The 22,517-nt window shown below is 53.9% G+C and overlaps 1 non-coding gene across 1 annotated transcript; it reads right to left on the bottom strand.

Moving 5' to 3' along the window:
* Positions 1-18,385: 18,385 nt before the first annotated feature.
* Positions 18,386-18,589, bottom strand: LOC134413670 (small nucleolar RNA SNORA74). The gene has a single exon (XR_010026568.1). It is a non-coding gene; the product is annotated as a small nucleolar RNA SNORA74 (small nucleolar RNA).
* Positions 18,590-22,517: the final 3,928 nt, after the last annotated feature.

Below are 22,517 nucleotides of genomic sequence, written 5' to 3'. Positions count from 1 at the left end.
GGGGCGTGGGGCACGACAGGAGATGAAGTCCCGTCTGGAATAGTGCCAGACGTTCGCCGCAGAGCATGATGGGAGCTGTAGTCCTGAAAGTGGCTTGAACACGATATTTGGAGGTCAGAGAAGGCTCCTGGGGGACACTTTTGTGTCCGAGCCGCGACTTGAGGCCCTCGAGGGGAAAGTAAACATCTTCGGAGCCCTTGGGAGGAGGTCTGGGATCTCTAACCGGGCCCTTTAGGGCCCGGATCAAAGCAGGAGTTTTAGGCGCGGGACTGTGTTCTGAGGGGCTCTGGGGCCGCAGGGGATGAGAGGAGATGAATTCCCAGAAGTCGATGTACCGGGCATCTGTGGGGTTGGGAGCACTCAGGGGATCCGGGGACGCTTTTGGTGGGGGTCCCAAATGGGCGCTGAGGGGGCACTGAGGGATCCTGGAGGGTCTGGGGGACACTTATGGGACATATGGGGGCGGATGCAGCAGGTTCTTTGGGGCGCAGTGCATTAAGGGAGTTGTAGTCCCAGGTTCAATGGGGCTGTATCTGGCCGCGGGGCATGATGGGAGATATAGGCAAAAAGAAATATGGTGCCCATCTAGACACTGCCCCCAGACCTGGATCCCAGGTGCTGATTAGCTGCAACTGCTGATGGGCGGGAGCCTCGGCAAAAGGGATGCATTGTAGGTGGGAACAGCCAAATCACCCTCCTCCAGTCCCTTCCACTACAGCCCAGTTCATTCCCAGTACAGACAAGTATAACCCCAGTAAAGTCCATTTCATTACAAGTAGAACCCAGTTCAACCCCAGTGCCCCTCCAGTTCCTCCCAGTGCAGCCCAATCTATCCCAACACACCCGAGTTCATTCCCAGTTGTTCCCAGTTCCTCCCAATGTCATCCACAGGATGCCCCAGTGTCCCCCAGTCTTCCATGCAATATCCCCAGTTTTTCCCAGTATCCCCCAGTGTCACTCCCAGTATGTCCCAGTGTTTCCCACAGCATTCCAGTGTTCCCCAGTAGGTCCCAGGCCTCCCCAGTGTTTCCAAGGACAGTTTAATTTCTCTCGGTGGCCATGGCAGCCAAACCCAGCAGTGGGGTCAGTGCAGTGCCCATGGCCACAGCCCCTTGCAGGGGCCCAGTGCAGCTTGGGCTGATGATCCACCCTCACAGCTGGCCCAGGGCAGCTCTGTGGTGGCTTTGGTGGCACCTTGGGCTGGCGCACACTGGAGCAGTGTGTCTGTTTGCAGTGGGGAAAATCAGGACGTTAAGATTTTTTCAAAAAGCCCCCAAAAGTAAAATACCCTCTTATGCTGAGTGCAGCCAACTCTCCAAGAACAGCAGGGCCCAGGGGAGTGAGGACAGACAGGATGGGGCTGGGCAATGTGGCGCAAGGTTGTCCACATTGGGTCAGAGCTCCAGGCACAGCTTCTGTGAGCAGGCCAGAGCTGCTGAGGAGAGACCCTGGGTCAATGTCAATCCCAGAATGCTGCAATCACCTCTGATGTAAAAAGAAATAAAATAAACTACTTTATTTAAAATAGGAATGTGTATTTCTTATAAGGTCCTTCAAATCTTTCTCCATAATTGGACTAGGAAAATTTTAATGACCCTCTCAGGGCTTTGATGTTGTTTACATCAGACTCGGTCCCTGAGAGTGTCTTCAAAAAACTTCTCAAGAATTCAAACTTAAATTTAGACTCCAAAGTTCCTTGAAGTTTTTATGGGTTCCACTGAGGGACACGATTGAGAAAGTGTCCCCAGGTTCCAGTTAGAGCAGAACACTGGAGGCAGTGATGGCAGCTCGGGACAAACAAGGCAAAGGTGTCTGTGGTGCTGAGCAAAGCTGGATGTGTTTCAGGAATGCCAAGGGCCAAGGCCTGAGCCCCAGCCCCTGGCCAGGCAGATCCTGTCCCTCCCTCCTTGCTCAAGGCTCTTGCCGGGATGGGCACTGGCATGTGGGGATGTGCAATGCCAAGGGCAGGAGCATGGGGCTGCCCCTGCCAGGCTGCTGAGCAGGGACAAGGAGGCAATGAGACCCCAGCCCTGCAAGGGTCACTTGTCTCCTGCTCCTGCCTCAGGCCCAGGCCCAGCAGCCATGGCCAAAGTGCTGCCCATGTTGGCTCTGGCAGGGCTGTCTTGCAGCTGCTGCCCATCCCTGTGCCCTGTGCAGCCCAGGCTGTCCCACGGTGTCCCTGTCCTGCGCCTCTGTCCCTGCAGGCTGTCGGCATCCCCCGGGTGCCCCACCTGTGGCACCATGGAACCAAGGAGTCAATTGTGACACTGCAGGGCCCCATGGAACTAAGGATTCATGGAACAGTGCAGGACCCCATGGAACCAAAGGTCCGCTGGGACATTGCGGGGCTTTGTGGAATCCTGGAGGCCATGATGGCACTTGGAGGCCTTGTTGGATCAAGGGGCTTTGCAGGACCTCATGGAACCAAGGAGATCCTTCTGACACTGTTAGTCCCCATGGAACCAAGGGTCCATTGTGACACTGCAGCACCAAGGAGACCCCTGTGACACTGCAAGGCCTCATCGAAGCAAGAGACCATTGTGACACTCTGGAGCCCCATGGAAACAGGAGGCCAGTGTGACACATCTGGGCCTCATGGAACCAAGGATCCAATATGACACCATCACTATGACACTGCAGGGCCCCATGGATCCCAGGGAACAGGTCTGTTTGGCTTGGCCTGACTGGTCCAACTGCCCTTGGCATGTTGGGGGTCTCTTCTCATGTACCCCTGAAACCCTGGGGCTCTGGGCTTTCCTTCAATTGGAAAAGAACTGCCCTTCTCATTCAAGCATCCATGGCCAAAACAGAATTCCCCCTTGAACCTTACCAATATCCAGGGATTGCTCCCAGACAAAAGCTGCCATTACCAACAAGTCCAGCTGCCCTTGTCTTCCTGAGAGCTGGGTCTCACCTGCCTTCAAACACTGGGGCTCAGTGCTTTCCTTCCTATGGAAAAGAACTATCCCTGCTTCCCAGGCACCCATGACCAAAATTGATATTTCACCTCCAGATTTCCTATATGGAATGGTTTCTCCCAGAGAAAAGCTGCCAGGACAGACAGCTCTGGCTGACCTTGGCCTCTTGTGGTTTTCCCTATTCTGCCCTGAAACACTGGGGCTGTACCCCTTCCTTCCTATGAAATATATCTTTCGTCTCCAGGTGCTCATGCCTGAAATTGGGATTTCACCTCCAAAAGTCCCATATCCAAAGATTTCTCCTGTAGAAAAGCTGCCATTACAGCCTTGACCTCCTGAGGGCCAGCTCTCACCTGCCTTCCAAACGCAGAGGCTCCGTGCTTTCCTTTTTGTGGAAAAGAACTGGCCTTGTCCTCCAGGCACAAATGGCATAAATTGGGATTCCACACTCAAGATTTCCAATACCCAAGGGTTGCTCCTGAACAAAGCTGCCAGGACAGACAGACAGGCCTGGTCCTTGGCCTCTGGTGACTGAAGTTCATGAGGCCCTGAAACACTGGGGCTCTGTGGTTTTCTTCCTGTGGGGACCACGGTGACAACTCTGGGGCCCATTGAACCATGGAGACCATGGTTATATTGTGGAGCCTTCTGAAATGCAGGGGCCATTGTCACACTGTGGGGCCTCATGGCACCAAGGCCATCACTGTGGCTCTGTTGGGCTGCATGGTCCCAAGGGCCCAGTGTGAGTCAGCAGGGCTTTTGGAAGAGGCCATTGCTGCATTTCAGGGCCTCGTGGAACCAAAGGGCTGTTGTGATCCTGCAGGGCACCGTGGATCCATGGAGAGCATTGTGGCATTGCAAGGCCCCATGGAATCATGGAGACCATTGTGACACTGTGGGGCCCCATGGAACCAAAGGGCCACTGTGACGCTGCAAGGCCTCATGGAAGCACGGGGCCATTGTGACACTGCAGAAGCAAGGAGAACATTGTAGCACTGCAGGGCCTTGTGGAACCAAGGAGAGATGAAAGAGGTGTGGCTGGTTTGGCCTCCCAGGGGCCACTGGACGGGTCCAGCTGATCTTGAAACACTGGGGGCTGATTCTCATCAGTTCTTGAAGAACTGGGGCTCGGTGCTTTCCTTCCTATGGAAAAGAGCCATCTCTCTTTCCAGGTGCCCAAGGCCAAAACTGATACTCCCTCTGAAAAATTCCCTATCTGCAAGGGTTCTCCCAGACAAAAGCTGCCAGGACAGAGAGCTCTGGCTGACCTTGGCCTCTGCTGGTCACCTCTCATCTCAAGGAAGCCCTGAGGAAAGTATTTGAACAGGTTTGACTACTGGAACATCAATGAGTCTGTCCTCCTCTGAAAAACTCAGATGATCTTCTGATCATATGTGTCTTTATTACTTACTGTGTATTATGCATGAAATATTATTTTCATGTAAATAACAATATTCTTCTCACTCTACCAGTGTTATCTGACACAAATCACCTCCTCTACATATGCATCCATGTCACCTTTACAAGCAAACAGAAGAATGAATGCAGCAGGAATGATTTGTCTCTGCTCCCAGCTGTCCCATCTCCTCAGGAGCTGGAGGTGCAGCCCCAGCACTTGGCAGGGCTCAAGGGCTCCCAAGCTCAGCTCCCACCCAGAGAACTTGCAGACCCTGGGCTGCTCTTCTTGGCCCCTGTACGCTCAGCCAGGCTGAGATGGACACTGATGGTTTCTGGGCCATCTCTCTGAGCCCAGCCCAGCTCTCTTCAAGCTCTGCCAGCTGCCCTGAGCTCTGGGCAGCACCAAGGGCCTCTCCCCAGCACAGCCCAGCCAGCTCTGGCCCCACAGCTCTGCTCAGGCCAGGCTGCTCTGGGCACTGCCCCATGGCCTCAGCCCCTGGCAAGGGCACAGCAGCAGCTGCAGCTGCCACAGGACTCAGCCCCAGCCATGGGGGAAGGTGCTTGGCTGAGGCCAAAGGAGGCTCCCTGGCTGCCCTGCCCCCCCTGGGCTGAGGTGCTGAGAGCTCTGCAGCCCCTGCTGCCATCCCATCTGCCCAGGGCAGCACAAGAGCCCCAGCCTTGGGGTCCCCAAGAGCTGCTCCTGCTCCAGGCCCAGGGCCCATCGCAGAGTTGGGGCAGCCACAAAGCTGTGCCCATTTCTGTTCATTGCTGCTCTGATGGGGATGGATCCTCAGAATCTTGGAGGTTGTTGATGAATTTTACTTTTCCAGAGGCCTCTTCATTCTTGAGATCTTCAGTTGAGAAATTCAGTGACAAAGGCTCATAAACATTCGTTCAAAACACCCAAACAAGACAAGCCCATGGGAATAATTCAAGTCTTTGATTCTTCTGTGGTTAAGCGGGCAGATTTCAGAAGTGTATTTAAACTGAATCTACTACACTGAAAACAATGCAGAGAGAATTGTATTGTCTTGTTAGGTTTTTTTTCCTGTTTATAGATTGCTATCAGCAATCCGCAGTTGATATTGATTCCCAGCACCTCCTCATGCAATCTGAACAGATATGAAAATCAAGACTCTTCATGGCTGACAATCAATCACACTTTGTCCCTACCCCCTCCCCACCATTTCCCTTATCGAAACCCTGGTGCTCAGAGCAGCTGAGGAATGGAGTCACATCCAGGGATGTCCCCAGGGCTCAGGATTGGGGCCAGATGTCATGGTTTGACCCGGAAAAAGGATTTCTGGGATGCTGTAGATAGGGCCAATGAGTGCTCAGATTTGAATATTGCCATCTGGCCCAACCACTGGGCATTGGACCCACCTCTGAGAACACAGGGTAAAAGCAGGGCTCTCCCCCTGGCAGGCTCTCTTTGGATTTCCGGCGGGAAGGAGTTGGGTCTCTCCCCCGCCCCAGTTGCTGGCTGGGTGGGGGGAGGGGAAAAGCCAGGTGGCCCGGCCTGGGAGAGGTAGGCCTGGCCCCCCCCCAAGGGTGGAAGGAAGAAGTAAAGAAATGCTGGGAAGCAATGTGCAGCCTGTTCCCCCACCTTGGAGAAAGACAGACAGAGAGAGAATGCAGCCTGTGTTTGTGGCCGTTATCTTGAAATTTAGTAAACATGTGCTGGCAGCAGGCAGCCCGGTTGAGGAGATGGGGGGGAGTGCAGCCAGGAGTCCAGCTGCTTGGAGGAGTTTTTAACCCTTCTTGGACAATGAAAACTTTACAGAACATTAACCCTTCCTAGATGAGTGATGAAGGTCTGGACCAGAGAGAGAGAGAGTGAGAGATGTTGGAAGAATGGAGAAGATGGAGTGGCATTTTATGCTGGACTCTTTTGTGTAGTCATGGACAGAGCCATGTTTCCATGTGATAGAGAGACTAAGTCCAGGGGGAGAAATGTCCCAGAGCCAAAGAAGATTCAGTGTGGGTACCCTTCGGCCCCAGGGGGTATATAAAAATGGGGGGGACAGATGTCCCAAAGGTGTTATACTGTGCTTTTCTGGAACTGGACAAAGCATCCTTAAAAAGACAACCCTGGAAGCAGCCCTGATTCTTGTTCGGTGGTGAGAGCACCGGAACAAGGTCGGAAAAGGCCACCACGACACATGGAAGGACTCCCTCTCCCCTTGAGGAACTGAAAGTTGAGCATTCTAAAGGGTGGTGCTGGACCCAGAACTGGTGATTTTAGAAGATGCTTTGTATTGGGAATTTAGGGGGGAGGAGAAGGAAAGTGTTTTTGTGAGGTTTTCATTTTCCTTGTGTTTTCTTTTTTCTTTTGTGTGTAGTTTAGTAATTGTTTTTATAGTTTAGTTAATAAACTTTTCTTTTTTTTCAAGTAAGAGCCTGCTTTATTTATTCCTGGTCAAAATCTCACAGCAGACACCAGAGAAAGTGTATTTTCATGGGGACATTTGGCCTTGTGCCAGGGTCAAACTTTGACACCAGGTCAGTTCAATCTCTTTATTGCTGATCTGGACGAGGCCATCGAGGGCACCCTCAGTCAGTTCCCAGGTGAGCCCAAGCTGGGTGGCAGTGTGGCTGTGCTGGAGGGCAGGAAGCTCTGCAGAGGGATCTGGCCAGGCTGGAGCCGTGGGCCCAGGACAATGGGATGAGGTTCACCAAGGCCAAGGGCCATGTCCTGCCCTGGGCTCACAACCACCCCAAATCCCTGGCTGTGCCCTGCCCCTGATCCCCACAGCCTGTCCTGTTTCCTTCATCCCTGCGTTGCCAGGGACTCTCTGGGACAAGGGAGCTCTGCTCTGGCTATGGAGGGAGGTGCAGGTGCCACCACTGGAGTGGGAACCAGAACTTACCAGGTTTGTGTCCTTTGGGGGTCAGGAACTGGTGGGACTCAGAGGCACAGGAAGTTTCTCTTCATGGCCAAGAGACTGTGGTTGAACAGGATACAATTGAATAACAACCATGCTCTTCCCTGAGCCATGTGCATTGTCCCAGTAGTGTCTGTCATGCCCACCATCCACAAGTGATTTTCATACTAAAATTAATTTTAGAAAAATATGGTTCTGTGATAGATATAAATAGAGTTGTTTTATCAGGATGCTCATCCTGAAGTGGGATAAAACAGCATGAACAATTCCTGATTTGCAAAGCTGTCAGTGGTGGATGAAGAAGGGGCTCAGGCTGCTTTTGGTGCTGAGGAAATGCTGAAACCAGCCTGACTCATTTCATTTCCTCATGCCCTGGCTGATCTCTCCTCTTTCCCCTTCCACCCATTGGCTTTTGTCTCCCCTCAGGCCCCCCTGTGAAGAGCCTGGCTCTGTGTTCTCCATCCCCTCCTCGCTGGCACTGCCAGGCTGGCATGAGGAGCCCCTCAGCCTTCCCTGCTCTGGGCTGGACAAGCCCAGCTCCCTCAGCCTCTGCTCACAGCCCAAGGGCTCCAGCCCCACCTTGGAGGCCCTTCCCAGACCCTGCTCCAGCTGCCAGACATCTTTCCTGCCCTGGGCAACCGAAACCAGGCCAAGTGACCTGGATAATCCCAGTCCTTGATGTCCTGGTCACGCAGCCTAGGCCCTTGTCCCCATGTGAGGTTCTGGGGGTTGATCTTGTGGAACATCCTTGGGGGAGGCTGCTGCTCCATGTGGGTCAGGGGGATACCAGGGACAGAGACCCTTCTGAGCATGAACAGCTTTGGACTTCTGGGGGGAAACTGTGAGAGGGGGCTGGGGCAGAGTGACCAACCCAGTGACTTCACACAGCCTCCCTGTGATGTCACAGAGCCCCCCTGTGATGTCACAGCCTGCTCTGTGATGTCATAGTTTATCTCTGATATCGCTATGTTGGTCTTTGATGCCACAACACACTCTGTGAAGTCATACAGCCCCCTGTGATGTCACACAGCCACCCTCCGTGATGTCACAGCCTGCTCTGTGATGTCACAACCATGTCACATAGCTCATCTCTGATGTCACAGCAAACTCTGTGTTGTCATAGTCTGCTCTGTGATGTTGTCCTCTGCCCTGTGATGTCACACCTCACTCTGTGATGTCACAGAGACAGCCTATGATGCCATAGTTGCTCAGTGACCTCACATAACCCACTCTGTGATTTCATAACCCACTCTGTGACGTCATGTCACCAGATGATAAATTGTCTACACCACGTGAGCACACACAGTGCTGGTTCTCCAAAACCCCAGGCTATGGAAACCACACAATGCCCATTGTGTGAGAACGGGAACTGAAATTCACCAGCCTCAGTGTCCTGCCAGCTCAGCCCGGCCCACTGGAACATTGGGGTCCACAACCACCAGGGACCACCAGAGAGATCCCCCAGGACAGGAGAATGCATGGGTAAAGGGGAGGGGAAATATGTTAATGATTTTGGGGAAACGATTATCATATGTATGTTTTGTCCAGGACAAACAATGAATATGTATGCAAAATACAGAATATAAACAGAAACCTTCCAGCACTCATCATGCACAGCTTTGGGAGAAGCTATCCCCCCATGCATCTGGCCAAATAAAGAATGCTGCTTCTTAAGGCTACATTGGGGTTATGGAGTTTTAATATTTTGCTGAATTTTTAGTAACAGTCCCACTCCCAAGGAAAGCTCAGTCTCCTGCTGGTCATAAACAGAGAAGGGCTGGTGAGAGATTTGGTGGTTGAAGGCTGCCTAAGGTAAAGTCACCTTTAAATAACAGAGTTTCCAATATTCTATGAAAGAAAGAGGGGCTGCAACAAAACTTCATCACTGGAATTATGGAGGGTAGGCGTTGGCTTATTCAGGGTGCAGATTTGGAGAGTACCAAATCAGATACTGACTTTTCAAGGGAAACAGTCTTAAAAACAAAGGTGTCCAGGAATGATGGACACACTTCAAGAAAAAAAACTTGAGGGAGAAGGAGCAGCATCTGTGCTAAAGTTGAGCCAGCTAATTTTTGTCCTGGCTGGGCATGGAGATTTTGTGGGAACTGAGGGGAAAAAAAGAGCGTGTCACCATTGGAAAGAAGATCAGGCATCTCAGGAAGTGTTAAAGGATGTTATTAGGTCATGCAGAAAGAAAAGTGGTAAAAGGTCAATTAAAACATAACCCAGCCACTTGTGTGAAAAATACTAAAAAATGTTTCAAAAAGGAACCTAATAGCAAAAGGAGGGATAAGTAGAACATCTACTCTTTATTGGAGGCAGTGGGGAATACAATAGGTAAGATAAGGAAAAGCTGAGCTGCTTAACACCTTCTTTGCCCCAATTTTCAAGAATAAGACAGGTTGTCCTCAGGACAAGTGTTCTCCTGAGCTGGTGGATGGGCACAGGGAGCAGAACAGCCCCCCCCTGTAATCCAGGAGGAAGAAGCTGGGGACCTGCTGAGCCACTCAGATGCTCACAGGTGTCTCTGGGAGCAGATGGGACCCATCCTAGGGGGATGAGGGAGCTGGTGGATTGAGCTCCCGATGCTGCTCTCCATCATTTACCATCAGTGCTGGCTCAGCAGGGAGGTCCCAGAGGACTGGAGGTGCCAATGTGAGCCCATCCCCAAGAAGGGCTGGAAGGAGGAGCTGGGCAACTCCAGGCCTGTCAGCCTGACCTGGGTGCCCAGCAAGGTTATGGAACAGATCACCTTGAGTGCCATCACAGGGCACCCACAGGATGGCCGAGGGATCAGAGCCAGCCAGCATGGATTTCAATATCTGCACTGATGATCTGCATGAGGGGAGTGAGTCCAGCATCAGCAAATTTGCAGATGACACCAAGCTGGCTGTGAGTGTGGATCTGCTGGAGGGTAGGAGGGCTCTGCAGAGGGACCTAGACAGGCATCATACTGGGAGTGACTGGGATCACACTGGGATTATAGTGGGTGTCAATAGACCCTGACTGGGGTTCCTGAGAGCTACCAGGCCCATGCTGGGAGCTGACTGCGCACACACTAGGAGGAACTGGGAAAAACTGGGAATGACAGGATGCATGCTGGTGACAATTGGGATGTCCTGGCAGTGACTGGGATGAAACTGGGGGCAGCTGAACCATGCTGAGGTAACTGGGAGTGGCTGGCAATGACTACGAGAATGTTCGGGGCAACTGGGATATACTGGGAGTGCCTAAGACCATGCAGGTGGTGACTGGGACAACATTGAGGGCAACTGGGGGCAAGTGTGTTTGACTGTGGCCCTGCTGGGAGAGACTGGGATCATACTGGGAGATACTGGGACTATACTAGGGGCAACTGGGAGAACTGGGAATACACTGGATGAAAGTGGGAGCAACCAGGAGCAACTGGGATCATGTTGGGAATAAATTGCATCATAATTGGGAATGACTGTGAGTGCCTGGGCTCATACTGGGAACGGGGAGGGATCCTGCCAGGAGTGAGAGGAAGTGACCAGGAAAATCCTGGGAGTGACAAGAAAACTGGAAGCACACAGGCGCAGCAACTGGACTCATGCTGGGAGCAGGGCTCCAGGACAGGATAGAGGCAGGGGCCAAACCCAATAAGGTGAGGTTTAACAAGTCCAAGTGCTGGGTCCTGCCACTTTGGCCGCAACAACCCCTGCAGCACTACAGGCTGGGGACAGAGTGGCTGGAGAGCAGCCAGGCAGAAAGGGACCTGCAGGGACTGATGGACAGCAGGCTGGACATGAGCCAGCAGTGTGTCCAGGTGGGCAAGGAGGCCACAGGCTCTTGGCCTGGATCAGGAATGGTGTGGCCAGCAGGAGCAGGGCAGGGATTCTTCCCCTGTGCTCAGCACTGCTTGGGCAGCCCATCGAGTGCTGTGTCCAGTTCTGTGCCCACCAATTTAGGAAGGACATGGAGGGGCTGGAGTGTGTCCAGAGAAGGGCAACAAGGCTGGGGAGGGATCAGGAACACAAGTCCTGTGAGGAGTGGCTGAGGGAGCTGGGGTTGTTTATCCTGGACAAAGGGAGGCTGAAAGGACACAAGGCGGTGTCTGGGCAGAGGTTGGACTTGATGATCTCCAAGGTCTTTTCCAGCCTTGCTGATTCTGGGATTCTCTGTAAGCACCCTTGGAGCAGTTGCAGGAGGAGCCCTGGGCCTCCTCTTCAGGAGCTCCAGCAGCCCAGGTGCCTCAGCTTTTCCTGGCAGCCCCAAAGCCCATCCTGTCAGTCCTGCAGAGCCCCTGCAGCTCCTCCTCACTGCCCAGAACAGGGAGCCCCAGAGCCAGACACAGCAGCCCAGATGTGCCCCCCTGGCCTGGGGTGCCTCTGGCAAGGGAGCAGCACCAGGCACTGCAGGAGCCTGCAGACAATTCCTGCAGCACTTGTAGGATGATCCTGCTGCCCAAGGGACGTTCCCATGGCGCCAAGTCAGGAACTGCAATGGGGAGTGGGGCCAGAGAGGAAAGGGCAAACAGGGATGGGCTCCTTGGAGGGGAGGGAACGGGGGTGGGCAATGGGAAGAAATTTGTATAAGGGAAGAGTAAAGAAAGCAAAGGGGAAGCAAAGGAAATGCTCAGGGCAGTTTGGGGGTGGCTGCCAGGCAGCCCTGGCTCTGAGCAACAGCGTCTGCAGTGGCACAGGAAACTCCCAGCTGATGGGAACAAACTTTCTGGCTGACTGCAGAGGGCAGGACAAAGCTGAGTGGTTTCCCTGGTGTCCCCCAGCCCTTGCTGGCCCCAGGGGCTGATGGCATTTGTGCTCCCTCAGGTTCATGTCCCCACACCAACAGCATGGGGGTGCTCCCCCTGCTGTGTGCAATGCAAACAGGGGCTGCTGAGCCAGTGCTGCCATGTCTGTGCCTGCAAGGATGGGGCACCTGTGTGAGCTGGGGGAGAGGCCAGGGCTGCAGAGGGGGGATGTTGTTGGCAGCTCCATGAGGATGCTCTGGGACGCTGCCCTGGGCTGTGCAGCACACTGGGGATGGATCAGCCCCTGCTCTGCTGCTCCTTCCCCTCTGCCCCAGGGCCCTTGCAGAGCCCCAGCCATGCTGTTTGCCCCCAGCCTGCCCACGGCCAGCCTGGGGCTGCTCACGGGGCTTTTCTGTGCTGAGCATTGGCCTGGCTGTGTTCTTGAGAGAGCCTGGGCAAGGAGCCTGGAGCCCCCAGGGCCTGGCCTGAGGCGTCAGTGCTGCCCCAGCAGTGCCCATGGCCTGTCCCTGCTGCAGCCCTGGCACTGCCACCCCCAAGACTGTGCCCGGCCCTGAGAGCACTCAGGCCCTGCAGCAACACCAGGGCCACCAGGGCAGCGGGGCAGGGCCACGGCAGCAGCACTGGCAACACCAAGTGCTGCTGCTGCTGGGCACAGCTGCTGTGCCAGCCCTGATCTGCCCCCAGCTCTGCACACAGACATTGCTGCTGCAGCTCCAGAGAAGAGAACAGAAGGGCATCTCTGCAGAAAACTCAGCTGGGAGACCATTTAGTTCCTTCAAAGCCACCAAGAGACCGGCTCCTCATTGATGCAGTCTGGGGCCATGGTTAAAGTGGAGGGAAACAAAAGGAGAAATGGCACAAGGAATGACAGTCCTTTGTGGACAATAGAAAAAAAAAAAAGAAAACAAAAAAACAAAGGAAAAAACACCCACAACCAAACCAACAACAAGTATCAAAGGTGATTTTAATTATAAGTCTTTTTATTTAAGAAATTGGAAATTGGCCAGCAGTTAATGTTTCTGAAAAGCATCCAGTCATCAGTCTCCACACTGCAGCCTTGAGCTCCTGGTTCCTCAGGCTGTAGATGATGGGATTAAGGGCTGGAGACACCACCGAGTACAGAACTGACACTGACAGATCCAGGGATGGGGAAGAGATGGAGGGGGGCTTCAGGTGGGCAAATGCTGCAGTGCTGAGAAACAGGGAGACCACAGCCAGGTGAGGGAGGCAGGTGGAAAAGGCTTTGTGCCATCCCTGCTCAGAGGGGATCCTCAGCACGGCCCTGAAGATCTGCACATAGGAGAAAACAATGAACACAAAACAGCCAAATGCTAAACAGACACTGACAGTAAGAAGCCCAAGTTCCCTGTGGCAGGATTTGGAGCAGGAGAGTTTGAGGATCTGGGGAACTTCACAGAAGAACTGGCCCAGGGCATTGCCATGGCACAGGGGAAATGAAAATGTATTGGCTGTGTGCAGCAGTGAAAAGAGAAAACCACTGGCCCAGGCAGCTGCTGCCATGTGGGCACAAGCTCTGCTGCCCAGGAGGGTCCCGTAGTGCAGGGGTTTGCAGATGGACACATAGAGGTCGTAGCACATGATGGTCAGGAGGAAATACTCTGCTGAGAGGAAAAACAAAAAGAAAAACACCTGTGAAGCACATCCTGCATAAGAGATGTCCCTGGTGTCCCAGAGGGAATTGTGCATGGCTTTGGGGACAGTGGTGCAGATGGAGCCCAGGTCGCTGAGGGCCAGGTTGAGCAGGAAGAAGAACATGGGCGTGTGCAGGTGGTGGCCGCAGGCTACGGTGCTGATGATGAGGCCGTTGCCCAGGAGGGCAGCCAGGGAGATGCCCAGCAAGAGGCAGAAGTGCAGGAGCTGCAGCTGCCGCGTGTCTGCCAATGGCAGCAGGAGGAAGTGCCTGATGGAGCTGCTGTTGGACATTCCTTCACTCTGGGCATGGTGCGCTGTTGAAAAAGACATTGACAAGCTTGGACAGATTTCCTTTTTGATTTCAGGCTTGTGCTCCTTCTGAGTTGCTGCTTTATTTTTAGCATTGCACTCAGCCTGAATACTGGGGAGACCTGAGGGAAAACAGGGCTCCCTGTGCCACAGGGCAGTCAGACCTGCTGGAACCACACAGGTGCCCTTTGTTCATTTAACCTCTCTCTATTTCACCATGATCACACTTTAATATTTTTTGAAAAATGAAGTAGACTTTTTGAATTCTTCAGTTGAAATTTTTTTTTTCCAAACCTTTCTCTCTTTCCCTATGCACATCAACAGGAAAGGATACCAAGGGCTGGTCTGGCTCTCTGGTGCCTGGAGTTGTGCCTACTGGGAACTGTTTCTCTCTATCCAAGCCTTGTCCCTGCCTGTGCTGCCAGGGCCCAGCCCAGCCCTGGGGTCCCAGCTCTGCCCTGCAGACACCTCCCAGCACAGGGCACTGCCCAGGGGCATCTCCCTGGCAGCAGGGCCTTAAGGGCAGGCCAGACAAACAGAGATGCTGCAAGCCAAGGTGCTGCTGCTGCTGTCTGTAGGGAGAGGAGGCTGAGGAAGCACTTTCTGAGGGAGATCTGAGGAACATCTGCTGATGCCCAGGGTGACAGTGCAGGAGTCTCAGTGACACAGCCAAAGCTGACAGCCCCTTTCCCTTCCCTTTAGGAGAAAGCTGAGAGCAGCCCTGGCCATGCAGCACCACCTCCACAGCAGGATGAATCTGCCCTGATGGGGGTGGCTCCTTCCACCTCCAGTTTCTCCCCTGCAGCGTCCATGGGGAGCTGCCAGGCAGGCTGAGAGCTCCTCCTGGCAGGTGGCACATGCCCTGGGCTGGCCAAGAGCCCTGAGGGCTGCATGAGCTGCTGTGCAGGACAGCCCTGAGCAGCCCTGGCTGCAGCCCCAGCTTCACCCCCTGCAGCCGTCCCTGGCAGCAGGAGCCTTCCTGCCCTGTCCCTCTGACGGTGCCCAGGGCAGCCCCGCTCTGCAGCACATCCTCCTCCTCCTGCTCCTGTGCCACAGAGAGACTGGGAGAGTCCTCTTGATACATCCCCCAGGCGCTGGCTTCAGGAGATCCCTCCAGGAGCACAAGGGACATTGCCCTGCACCCACAGACTCACCATGCACAGGGCTGTGAAGATGTTTCCCCAAGTGAAGTCTCAGCTCAATGTCTTCCCAGTCCTGATTGCCTTCAGCCTGTCTCTGCCTGGCTCCTGTCCCCTCAGCGCCCGCAGGCAGAGCCCTCAGCCCTGCTGGGCTGGGAGAGGAGCTGGTCCTGGGAAGAGCTGTTCCTTTAAAGCTCAGCAGCACAGACACAGCACAAGGACTTAAATGAGACTCTTGGGGATTTGGTGCTATTTACATCAAACTGAGTCCCTGAGAGAGTTCAAAAAACTTCTCAACAACTCAAAATTAAATTGAAACTCCAAAGTTTTCCAAGTTTTAATGGGTACCACTGAGAGACACAAATGAGAAATTTTCCCCTGGTTCCAGTTAGAGCAGAACACTGGAGGCAGTGATGACAGCTGGGGACAAACAAGGCAAAGGTGTCTGTGGTGCTGAGCAAAGCTGGATGTGTTTGAGGAATGCAAAGAGCCCAGGCCTGAGCCCCAGCCCCTGGCCAGGCAGATCCTGTCCCTCCCTCCTTGCTCAGGGCTCTTCCCAGGATGGGCACTGGCATGTGGGGATGTGCAATGCCAAGGGCAGGAGCATGGGGCGGCCCCTGCCAGGCTGCTGAGCAGGGACAAGGAGGCCATGAGGCCCCAGCCCTGCAAGGGTCACTTGTCCCATCGTGGCCTCAGGCCCAGGCCCAGCAGCCATGGCCAAAGTGCTGCCCATGTTGGCTCTGGCAGGGCTGTCTTGCAGATGCTGCCCATCCCTGTGCCCTGTGCAGCCCAGGCTGTCCCATGGTGTCCCTGTCCTGTGCCTCTGTCCCTGCAGGCTGTCGGCATTCCCCGGGTGCCCCACCTGGCTGGGCCCTTCCTTTGCTGACAGCTCTGCCTCCTGCCTGCCCCTGCCTGCCCACACAGAGCCTGGGGCTGACCCAGGCTCCTTCTGGGAGATGTGTTGTGCCACAGCCCTGCCCTGGGAGGGAAATTAATCTCTCCTTGTTTCCGTTCTGGATCTTCACAGCTGCACTTGGTGACATTATTTCTATCTCAGGTTCATTTCCACTATGAAGAAGAGGTCCAATATATTTGAATCCACCTTTGTCATCCTCACAGGCTGTTCTTGTTCTGCCCTCAGTCTCCACCGAACCCAGGACTTCCAGTTCCCATACACTGATCATGTTCTTGGGGCCTCCAAATCCCATCCTGGGAGATCTCTGGGCCTTCTCAAAGGTGCTCAGCCCTGGAGATGTGATTTAAGTCCAGGAATGGCTGAGTACATTTTTGCCCAAGATTATATTGGGGAATATAATACAGAATAATACACTGTATCTTTTAAGTGACTGAGGGCAGATTTAGATTTTCTGTAAGGATGAAATATTTTTTGATGATGGTGGCAGGACACTGGCATAGGGTGCCCTCAGAATTGAAACCCCATCACTGGATGTGTTTAAGGTCAGGGACTTTGTACAACCTGAACGAGTGAAGGTGTTCCTGGGTAATGGGAGTTTTACCAGAGACTCTTTTCGGTCTCTTCTAACTCAAACCATTTTACATTTCTTTGGTTCTTATATCCCAACTGCTTCTCCACAGGGCTGCAAATACCTATGCACACCCTGCCAGCATTTTAATGTGGCCTAATTCCCAACACTTCCATAAAAAGGAAAGAAATGCCATATTAGGGACATGAATTGCCATGTTTATGGAGGAATCATTAAAAGCCCCAAAAGTAAAGAAACTGAAAGGAAGGACCAAAATCTCAGTGTGAAAGATTCACCAAGTGGGACAATAGCAGAGACTCTGATGGTGACCTCCCAGCTGACGATGGGGATTTCTGCCTTGGGGTCTGAGTATCAGGATGGAAGGTCGCTCCCAGGAGGAGTCCCTGTGCATTTTCCTCCCCCATGGCTCTGCCCTTCCTGATCCAGCAGCTGTGGGGCAGCAGAGCGGGGACAGTGCAGGGACAGGCCTGGTTCTGACAGGGCTGTTGTGGTTTAGGAATGGTGCTCCCAATTTACTACACCTACTACCAAGACCACGTGTCACCCCAGATTTATATTCCCACCATTGCCCCCCCACACCACAGGGGCTTTGCCTGGCCTGGCCCTGATTGATCTCAGCCCATATTTCACAGTCAGGGATAACCTGGAGATGGTGTCCAGGGTTCACCCTTGTGTGGCCAGTCCAGACCCCCCTGAGGCACTTTAATCCTGGCCGCCCCATCCTCCTGTCTGTTGTTGTGATGCTCTTCAGTGCCCAACTCTTGGGCACGTGAGCATCCACAGGAGGGAGTTTCACAGCCAACTTCTCCCCCAGACAGAGATGTCTTGACCCAGTCCAGCAGCTCAGCTGGGTTTCCCTCTGTGCTCCCAACTGTCCTTTTTCCATGGTTCCAGCCACCCCAGAGAGCATTTCCCACCATCCCTCAGTCAGTGCAGAGGTGCAACGTTGACCATTTCTCTCGCTCAGAGCTCCAGGGATGGTCCCAGTGCTGCAGTGACTGCAGGAAAGGGGACCCCACAATGGGACATTTCTTGGTCAGATACAGACAGGAAGAGTGACAAACTGTCTGTGACTCGGGTTTTGGCCTCGCAGCCCCCGCCGTGGTTTGCAGGGAGCTGCAGTGTGGCTCGGCCCTGGCTGTGCCAGGCAGTGCTGGCCTGGGAGAAGGTGTTGGTGCCAGCTGGCCCAGGGAGCTGCAGCGTGTGGGGAACGAGTTCCTCCTGGCCTCCTGCCCCAGGGTGGCACTGCAGGGGCCATTGTAGCTCTTCAGGGCCCCATGGAATTAAGGGGACTCTTTGGACATTGTGGGGCCTTGTGGGACTGAGGCCATCGTGACACTTTAGAACCAAGGGGCCACTGTGAAACTACAGGGCCTTGTGGAACTGACACTGAAATCACCCAAAAAGAAACTTTCTAACACAGTTTGAGTATCAAAAAGAATTCATTTTTATTGCAGCACTGATCACTTGGAGGATCCTTCCTCCATTCAAGTGCCCCAAACATCATGCGAACAGAGGTTTTATGACACACACAAGTTCCATATTTATGAGCTATAGAGGTTTTATGACACACACAAGTTCCATATTTATAAGCTATTCCTCTGTGATGCTCTACATCTGGCCTGTAGGCCACACAGTATAAATAATTCCAACTTCATAAGTTATTTATTATATAATTACCTTGCTTATGTAATTCGACCAGTAAGAGCAGGCCCAGGCCATTGGAGACTCAGGCTGCTATTGGCTGGTTAGCTGAGTAGTAACTGGCTCAGCCAATGAGGATTACCTTCATGGGCCTTTTCATGTATATAAGGAAGTTAGATCTCAATAAAGCTGCCTGTTGCTGCATGAACACATACAGTCTAGTCAACTGTCTCCACGGGCAGGAGTTACTCCACTCTCAGGCATGCAGAGTGCTGCCAAAACGTGGCACCACTGAGCACTAGGACGGCCTTGCTGGTGCCAGGAAAGCTCAGCAGCACCTTTTTCTCCCAGCAGCATAACACTGGCACAGGCACTGAGCAGCCACGGGCAGCTGACTACTGCTGGGAGACAAAAACCCCAAAACTGGGGGGTTTACCGGGCAGAAAAAACATGGAGGCACTTTTCTGATGATGCCTACTCTCATCAAGGCTTCATCCAGCAAGAGGAATAGATAAGCTAAACTTATTTCTGGATAAACCACGTCATTTCCACCCTGAGGACCTAAGGCTAGCACAGGAGCCAGCAGAGGCCTTTTAGACAGCAAAACATTTTTGCCCATTTTCCCAGGCTGGCTCACAGTCACACCTCACCCATGTGGCTCCAGAGCTCTTGCTGTGTCCCGCGGGCAGGTTATCCCTTCACATCTGCTCTTGCAGGCTCCAGTGCCCTCCCGGAGCACCTCCCCGGCTGTCCCAGCACAGCTCAGCACAGCTCAGCACAGCTCAGCTCGGGGTTCCACACGCGACGGGGCCGGGGCACCTCAGAGCTGCTCCTTCGGGCGGGTCACCGCCATCGGTCATCGGCTGAAGGCCTAAAGAGAGGACAGCAGAAACATCACAAATAAGCCATTAGTTCCATCTGTATTCACAAAGCTCAACAGCAGCGGCCTGGCTTGTGGCAGAGGACAAAAGCCAGCACACCAAGCGAAAGGCTGAGGAATTAATGCTGAACTGCACAGCCGAGCAACATCCCCAGTCTCCCGGCCGAACAGCTAAATAGGAGGCAGTGAGTATTTCAGGTGGCGCCTTCCTGCCCCGGAGCCCCGGTCTCCAGCCCCGCTGCTGCCGCCACCCGTCCCTGTAACCCCCCCCCCTCACCTCATGGCGGCGGTGGCCCCTCATGGCGAGGGAGCTCGGCCCGCCAGAGCTGCTCCTTGCCCTCACGGCGGCGAGCTGAACGAGCCCAGCCCACCAGAGCTGCTCCTTGCCCTCACGGCGGCGAGCTGAAGGAGCCCAGCCCGCCAGAGCCACTCCCTGCCCTCATGGCGAGGGAGCCCGGCCCACCAGAGCCGCTCTTGGCCCTCATGGCGGCGAGCTGAAGAAGCCCAGCCCCCCAGAACCGCTTTATCTCCACACGGCGGCGGGGACAAAAAAGGAGCAGGCCTGGCCACACTGCCGAGGTGATTCCACAGACACCGCCCCGCTCGCTTCGGCCGCTCCCCCCGGGGCGGGGAAAAACCTCGGTAATCAGGCACCGGGAGGGACTTTAAGATCATCTCGTCCCACTCCCTGCCATGGGCAGGTACACCTTCCACTGTCCCAGGTTGCTCCAGTCCCTGTCCGACCAGGCCTTGGACACTTCCAGCATCCCTGACAGAGCCGGAGCAGGAACACGATCTGTGGAGCTGGGAGAACTGAACTCAAGCACCGGCTCATGGGAAGCAGAGGGCTGGTGAGCTGCCTCTGCTTGCCCCTGATGTGTCCCACTTCGGGCACAGGAGGTAGAAGTGTCAGCTCAGAAACAAAAATCCAGCCCTGAAATAAGCAGAGAAAAAGCTGTGGCACTGCCAAGTGCCTTGCTGGGAGAAGCACAATTCCACACCTTCCCTGACCTCCACTGGATGCTGTAATATCAGCCCAGTGCTCTGTGTATCCATGTCTGGGCACAGCAGTGTAACTGTAACTCCCTCGCTGGGGATCCATTCAAAGGAAGTTTTTCTCTGTGCTTTGTGCTCCATTGAGACACTTGAAGGCCTTTCCAGAAAGCCTGGCATCCCTCCCCCATGCTCCTCATGTGCTTATGCTCTCAGAGCTCAGCAGTGAACTCAGCTGGAGCTGCGCCTTGCCTCAGGCAATCATCCACTCCAGCTCTGTCTTCTTCAAATGTTTCATGGTCTATTTTCAGCCCAAGCAGGCAGCTATTCTTCCTGGATGTGGGGTGCTCCTCTCCAGCTCAGCCTGATCCTGCCTTGTCCTGGGAAGCTCTGAGCTTGTTGTGCCCAGGACACTGCTGTGTGCAGGGACAGAGGCTGGTGCTGAGCAGAAGGAGCTCAGTGCTTCCCCTGTCACTGATGAACCTGGTGAGGAACAGGTTTCCCAGCTATGCCCAGTGCACACAGCAAAACCTGTCTGGGGAGAGACAGGTAAGAGCAGACACAGAACACTTCATGCTCTTGTTCCTGGGGGTCTCGCTGCCCATGGCCAAGGGCACGTGCCCACACAGGCATGGATGATGACTCTGCCAAGACCCTAAGCCACAGCTTCAGTTTAGAACTGTTTAATTCATTAGCCCAGCATGGGGCCCAAATGAATATGCTTTGTCTCCTTAATAAAACATTTTCAGCAGGATTGGGGAGATACTTCAAAAGCTTCCTGAATGCCAAATACCAGAACTCAGCAACTCTCAGTGCCAGGACCAGTCTCTCACTTCCCAGTATGGATTCCCTCTGTGTGCACAGCTTTTTCTCTGCTTGCTGGCCTTGGAGGGGGGCTCAAACAAAGGCCTGCACATCATTTGTGAACTTTGGGTGAAAAGCATCAAACCAGATGAAACACAGCAGAGCCGCTCTGCCGTGGGGGTGAAGCCCTTTTCTGTCACAGGAATGAGCACTCTGCATTAGCTGCAGCCAGTCCCTGTTGTTCATCTTGGCTTGCTGACCACTAAACAGAGCCTCCTTTTCTCCTGCAAGTGTCCTGGCAAGGCCTGAAAGGACTGAGAAGCTTTGTTCCAAGCCAGATTAGAGATATGAGTTAATACAAAACAAAAGCCCAGCAAGCCTCCTGGAGAGTTCCTCTAGTCTAGACACAGCCTCCCCTGAGCTCCCTGCATCCCAGCACAGCCCTGCAGCTTGTGTTCAAAGCAACTCAACTGGCTCCAGAAGCCTGGGTAACCTCTGTTGAGTGAATGTTCAGTTGCAGCATAAAGGAGGAATCACATCTGAGTGATTTTGCTCCCATAAATTAGCAGGATGGGTTAAACCAGGACATGAGCACTGTCTGCTGGCACAGTGCATCCACTCAAGAGATCTGCACTGGCATGGAGCTGTAGTGCCTCAAAAGACGTGTGCTCCAAGCCTGGGGTGGGACATCCCCCATGTAGCTGATGTCTGCAGCTCCTGTGGCAGCAAGAGAGATCCTTTACTGTCACCTCAGCCCTGAACACACCCGTGCCCAGGGCTCACTGCCTGCCCCCGTCACTGCTCAGCTCTGGCACTGCAGGGCTGGTACTGTGATCCTTCTGTACCAATCAGATTTTGGCTCAACACCATTTGGCCACACTGTCAGTCACTGGAGAAAAAGACAGAGTAGTACCGTGGGAAGAGGAAGAAAATTCAGTAAACCTATGGAAGAAAAGATCTGTGGATGTACATCATCATTTACCATGGTGGTCACCTCCAGCCCCACAGCCAAGCACGTTCAGGCTTTGGTGAGAAGAACTTTTATCTCCCTGATGTCTGTCATGGCTGGGGCCCGTGATGATGACACCTCATGGGTGTTGGTGCTTGCACTGCCCTGTGAGTGACACCAGCCTTGCTTGGCTCCCACACAGCAGAAGGCAGGGCAGCCATGGCCTCGATGGTGCCTTTTCCTCTCTGAGGTGCTGCACCAGGTCAGGGATACCCCACACATGAGCACAGACTGGGAGAAGAGCTCATTGACCAGCAAAGAAGGACTTGGAGGATATAATGGATGAAAAGCTGGACATGAGCCAACAGTGGCAGCCCAGAAACTCCCCTGTGCTGGGCTGCACCCACAGAGGAGTGGGCAGCAGGTGAGGGGAGGATGTCCCCCTCTATTCTGCCCTTGTGAGATACCCCTGCAGAGCTGCTCCAGCATCAGGAGGACCTGGAGCTGTTGGAGCAAGTCCAGAGAGGCCATGGAGATGCTCCCAGGATTGGAGCCCCTCTGCCATGGAGCCAGGCTGGGAGAGCTGGGGGTGCTCACCTGAACAAAAGAAGGCTCCAGGGAGAGCTCAGAGCCCCTTCCAGGGCCTAAAGGGGCTCCATGAGAGCTGGAGAGGGACTGGGGACAAGGGATGGAGGGACAGGACACAGG

This window comes from Melospiza melodia, unplaced genomic scaffold (genome assembly GCF_035770615.1).
Source record: "Melospiza melodia melodia isolate bMelMel2 unplaced genomic scaffold, bMelMel2.pri scaffold_47, whole genome shotgun sequence".
NCBI lineage: Eukaryota > Metazoa > Chordata > Aves > Passeriformes > Passerellidae > Melospiza > Melospiza melodia.
The sequence above is the reverse complement of the archived record's forward strand: the minus strand, read 5'-3'. Positions and strand labels throughout refer to the sequence as shown.